This window comes from Spea bombifrons, chromosome 3 (genome assembly GCF_027358695.1).
Source record: "Spea bombifrons isolate aSpeBom1 chromosome 3, aSpeBom1.2.pri, whole genome shotgun sequence".
Classification (NCBI taxonomy): domain Eukaryota; kingdom Metazoa; phylum Chordata; class Amphibia; order Anura; family Pelobatidae; genus Spea; species Spea bombifrons.
Genome location: NC_071089.1, coordinates 45,672,863 through 45,678,862, shown reverse-complemented (window position 1 = coordinate 45,678,862; position 6,000 = coordinate 45,672,863).

Below are 6,000 nucleotides of genomic sequence, written 5' to 3'. Positions count from 1 at the left end.
TGGACAGCATGCTCAAATATGTGCAAACAGGGAAAAGAAAAAATGTCGGTGCGCTAAGGTAGTCACAGGCTCAAATAATACAAATGTATAATACGAGGCCTACCAAACAAGTGTAAGCATGCTGCAAAAACAGTGTATTGGCTGTACAATGTATACAAAAAACAAAAAACTGCGTTTCTTACCCTAATAAAGTTGGCAACAAATATATAAACATAATATAAATGAGAGGTTTTGGTTATATGAATTGGCCAAAGCATAATTAAGCTCACCCGCCACGTCAAGGCACACTCTCAATAGGGTGAGAACCTACTCTCACCTCATTTATATTATGTTTATATATTTGTTGCCAACTTTATTAGGGTAAGGCTAGGTTTCCACTTGGGTTTTTGTCCTGCGTTTTTTTCTTGATGAAAAATGCCAGGAAAAACGCCAAGAAAACTGCCACTGCATTTACCTGCGTTTTGGCATTTTTCTGGAGTTTTTCTGGCGTTTTAGCCTTTCTGTGGAAATTGCTTTTTTTGACCTTAGGCAGTTTTTCCAGCCTTTACAAGTTAGAAGTTTCACCCAGCTAAAAGGGATTAGGATAAATGGCAAGTATCTGCCCTCTCCTGATGTCATTTCCTTGGTAGAGTTCTACTTAAACACGCGCCGGCGGACCCTTTTGTCTCTTTTCTGTGGTTTGTAAGGCATGCTTTATTCCGAATGTCTGCTCCTCTAAGAAGATTGGCCCCAAATGATGGTGCAAATTGTTTGCTGTTGCTTTTGGCACGCAGGATCCAGTCAATGCGTAGGGTATGTTTGTTTGTAATGGCATGTTTGTTCCCAATGGTGTAAAATTCAATCTGAACTTTGTTTTGTGTGAAACTGTTTGTTTCCAGCCTATTTCTCGTAGGACACACAGATACCGGGTCCATCCTCTGCATTGTAACTGTGGAAAAAAACACCATAAAAAACGCCAAGGCAAAAAACCCACATGGCTTTTTCATGGCGTTTTTTCTCTCCCATTGACTTCTATTGGAGAAAAACGCCAAGAGTTCCTTGCAAAAAACGCGTTTTTTCACAAAAAAAAAGTGAAAAAACGCTGCAGCCAGATGTTAGCTGTTCTTCAATAGGAAATCGCAAAATGCCATTTCCACTTGGCGTTTTTCTGTTTGGCGTTTTTTCAGTCCTCTTTGGCGTTTTTCTGCTTTTTTGGGCTCTGTGGCAGTTTTTCAAAATCACAGCATGTTGACACTCTGGCGTTTTTTGCAAGGAAATCTTGGCGTTTTTCTCCAATAGAAGTCTATGGGAGAGAAAAAACGCCATGAAAAAGCCATGTGGGTTTATTGCCTTGGCGTTTTTTTATGGCGTTTTTTCCACAGTTACAATGCAGAGGATGGACCCAGTATCTGTGTGTCCTACGAGAAATAGGCTGAAAACAAACAGTTTCACACAAAACAAAGTCCTGGACTGGTTCATATTGAATTTTACACCATTTGGAACAAACATGCCATTACAAACAAACATACCCGACGCATCAACTGGATCCTGCGTGCCAAAAGCAACAGCAAACAATTTGCACCATCATTTGGGGCCAATCTTCCCAGAGGAGCAGACATTCGAAATAAAGCATGCCTTACAAACCACAGAAAAGAGACAAAAGGGTCTACCAAGTAAATGACATCAGGAGAGGGCAGATACTTGCCATTTATCCTAATCCCTTTTAGCTGGGTGAAACTTCTAACTTGTAAAGGCTGGAAAAACTGCCTAAGGTCAAAAAAAGCAATTTCCACAGAAAGGCTAAAACGCCAGAAAAAACTCCAGAAAAAACGCCAAAATGCAGGTAAATGCAGTGGCAGTTTTCTTGGCGTTTTTCCTGGCGTTTTTCATCAAGAAAAAAACGCAGGACAAAAACCCAAGTGGAAACCTAGCCTAAGAAGCGCAGACAGTTTTTTGTTTTTTGTATACAGTGCAACCCTATAATGTTTGGCATTGAACATTTACTCTGGGTATGGAGCCTAAAGTAGGTGGAGTTATGCAGTATTACATAACCCCACCCACATAAGTACTAGTTCTATCATGACTATCACCACGTGTTGTTTGTTAATGTTTATGGCAGCAGTGTTTGTGTAAACATACAGACTATTATGTGTCTAATACGTCCGGTGTTAACTCTGTCTCTTTCTGTATCCTCTGCTTCTTAGCCATGTGTTGTAGCTTGACATTTTAATCTTTCCCACACAAATTTTATATTGGAGTAGGGTCCGATTTTGAAAACACAGAAATACATAAAACACATGTAATGCTAAAATACAAACAAAACCTCAGATTTTAGCATTTTGCTCATGATTTCTTCTTGAGAATAGGTGGGTTTGGGGTGGCAAAGGTGTTTTTATTTTTCTACTTTAATTGGTAGGTGTGTCTTTATAGTCTTTTTTCTTTTCCTTTAATTATTTTTCTTGGGGATCTCTCCATGGTGTTGTCATGAGATCCTATGGCATTTTTTGTTTTTTTATTTGATTTTTTGTTGATTTTATTTTCATCTTTCTTGTATTTTTATTGCAATTTTTGATTTGTTTATTTCTGAAAAATATTTAGCTACAGTAACACACACTATATATATATATATATATATATATATATATATATATATATATATATATGTGTGTGTGTTAACAATATATGCAAATTATGTATGTGGTAGCATGAGCTTGTAAATATTTCTGTTAAAGCTGTGGTGTCATGGCTTTCTAAGAAAGTGAGCAAAACGTATACGTATTTCTTTATAAATCCATAAATTAACAGCAGCTGTTCTGAACATCGTATGTGTCATGATTAGTGTTCTAAACCATGTCGGGCATTTCCCACAGTTCTTTTATCACGTTTCTCCTCCTGTGTTCCCACCACCTTGATTCCTTTAACGAAGGTTTACAAAGCCTCAAATATTACCAATGTAGAGCTTTGGTTTCAGCTGTTTTTACACGAGAGGAAGTAAAAACTAAAGGCTTTCTTTGTGGCATTGATGTGATAAAGTTGTGGTGCTATTATCTCTCCTCTAGGCCATGGTTCTGTATCACTATGCATCAATCAGATGAGTTAACGATTTGTCTCAGTGACATTATCCATGTGCTGCATGGAGATAATGACGATGGTGGTTTGGCAGTCTAGCAAATGGACAACAAGGTTACTTTCCAGCAAATTATGAAACTACTGAAAGTAAGTGAGCATGCCTTTTCATTTTAGGCTTATTTGGGTTGAACTGCGTGTTTTTCCCTAGACAGATTAAACCATTTCCAGTCAGACAACCACTTATATTATGTTTTTAGTTTAACATGAAGAAGATCAAAGGGTAGCTGCACTTACATATCAACCTGGCTGACATCCCATTAAGTTACATTTTACTTATGGACCACCTGCAAATTCTATTGCACTCTTACTATAGTGTAGGCTACAAAATTGACAATTTACAAAAATAACTATAACATGAACATTTGTTAAGACATACTGATACAGAAAGAACAGAAAGCCCTGCCTTTACTGTCTATTAGAAGGGTTGAGGTGCAACGAGAGGATGTGAAAAAAACTGCTTGGCCAGGGGTTATTTGATTATAGCATGAAAGGGCTTTCATGCGCTCACTTACATTTAGTGCTGCTACTGCTCCTGTTTGGCTGTCTAGCCACTGCCAGGACTGGCCGTTCCTCCCATTCACCCCTGAAAGCAGGAAATGTCAGTAGCTACACCAATCAGGGGACATACTTTCCCTGGCATCTGGGTTAATGCTGTGAGGAATTGGTGAGGGAACAGGAAAAGGAAGCTTGACGGAAGGATCTTTAGAACTAGGCCTAGAACAAGCCCTTATTATAGTTGAGTGCTGCCCCTAATAGAGTTACTTTCCTGGGAAGTCGAAACATGATCCTAAGCAAAATAAAATGGTTTCAGCTTCACAGTCCTAAACACTCCCTAAGTACGCTGTGGCTGCAGAGTGATGGGTAGTGGGATGCCATCCAGAATACACTTTCAGTAAGGCAGTTTATGAAGCAAGTGAGAAAAAATAGCAAAGGGTCATAAGCTACTTGATATACATTTAAAAAGAGAGTTGTAGATAGAGAATAGTAGATGCCCCAGAACAGAGCCCTGAGGCACACCTGCAGAAAGTAGTAGGGGAAACAAGTAAGCAGCAGTGAAGTAACATTAAACATATGAGCAAGATGGTCCTGGTCTGGATCCTCTTTTTCACTTGAGGTGAGCCCCAAGAGATCCCCAAAAGGTAGAATATCATATAAAACAAATATTAGATGCTCAACCGCTTCACCGCCTGTCCTACGATAGGTGCCTGTCTGGGAGCATCACAAGTTTAGCTCATTACAGAAGAAAAATCTCCATTATCAGTCTGATCCTGCCCAAAGACCAGTCAATAACCGAAACGTGAGGCAAATTTTCACTGCAGGAAGGAACCAACAAACCCCAGATGTATGCTTCAACCTTCATTGGCCTCATCAGTGGGGCACGGTTGGTCTCCCTCTAGGCACAAGAGAGTAAAGAGGTTCATGTTTTGAACCTTTTCAACCCTTTAAAACAGTCTAGGTTGTCATGGCTTCACTATATAAGCACAAGGAGTCAGACTGGTTCAGTAATTGATACATCGGTACTTTTTGAGTTGATTGTGAAAAAGGATGACTATAAATATATCTTAAAAAAACTATATGTATGTTTAAATGTAAACAGCACTTACAAAGTGTTCATTGTATTGCTGATGCATGCCCTGTTTTTGTGCACAAAGAAGATCATATTCTAATTACCTTCTTTTATTTTGTAAATTTATTTTTAAAGAAACATGTCAGATGTTAACCCCAAATGCTCCTAGAATAATAAGTTCTAAGTTCTAAATTTACAAGGAATTCCTTTTTTGGCAACTCTTTTAACTTTATGTACAAATGCATACACCAAGATAAACACACCCACACAGATATAGACCAGAGGTCTCACTGTCTATATGTAGCTTCCGCTGAGTAGCTTATATTACTAAGCTACCATCCCACCAGGAGAAGATAGGGTGTATGTGTCTATTCTGTGCAGTCTTTTGCTCTGATATTATTTGGACTACTATTTTGTTTCTTATTACATGCAATGCCACATATTGCCACATATATCTAGAATTGTATGTAGCCAAGAGACATAAACCCTTACAGATTTTTGCGTTCAGCAGGCATGTCTGTGCTGCCTGTTTTAGCACAAGAGTTGAAAATCTCATCTCACCAACATTTTAGTAGAGACACTTCTGTTCTAGGGGTTGTGGTTAAAAATGTAGCTATAGGACATGATTTATCAAAACATTTTTTATCCTCTTGTGACCTACTGATGGCTGTGTATAAAGCTTTTCTAAGAACAATAACGCATTTTACCTACACAATTTAAGCACTTCAGTCCCAGGGGTTTTCTGTACCTCAAGTCCCAGAGCAATGTTGCCATTTTTGCCGGTTCAGCAATTATTCCCCTTTCCTGCGAATAGTGTTCCCATGTAAACTATATATTGTTTTTTCAAGGAGAGAGGGCTTTCGTTTAATACCATAGATAATTAGCTGAAAATTTAGGATGAGAAATTTAGTAAAAACTAGTAAAATTTTAAATGTAACAGCTTTCCAGGGCTCGCTGGCAGCCATTACAAACAGTTGGGCAGCAGAAAACCAATAATGTGTCCCTGCCGCTGCAAGAAAGTCAGCACGTACCTGTGTGTCCAAAAGGGCTTTATTGACAGGTACGTCTATAGGGGACTGAAGGGGTTAATATATATAACACACACATTCTCTGTTGTTTATATACATATTATATTAGGTTAGGGCTGGAGAACACTGTAATATACCAAACATTCTGAATTCCTAGAAGGTGGGATGTCAGAAGAGGAGAGAGGGACAGATGGATGTGGTTCCAAAAGCAGAACTGTCCTGCTAAAGAGGGACACCTGGAAGATATCCAAACAAGCTTTTCTTGCAGAAGAAACTCATCAGCGATAGACTGCCATA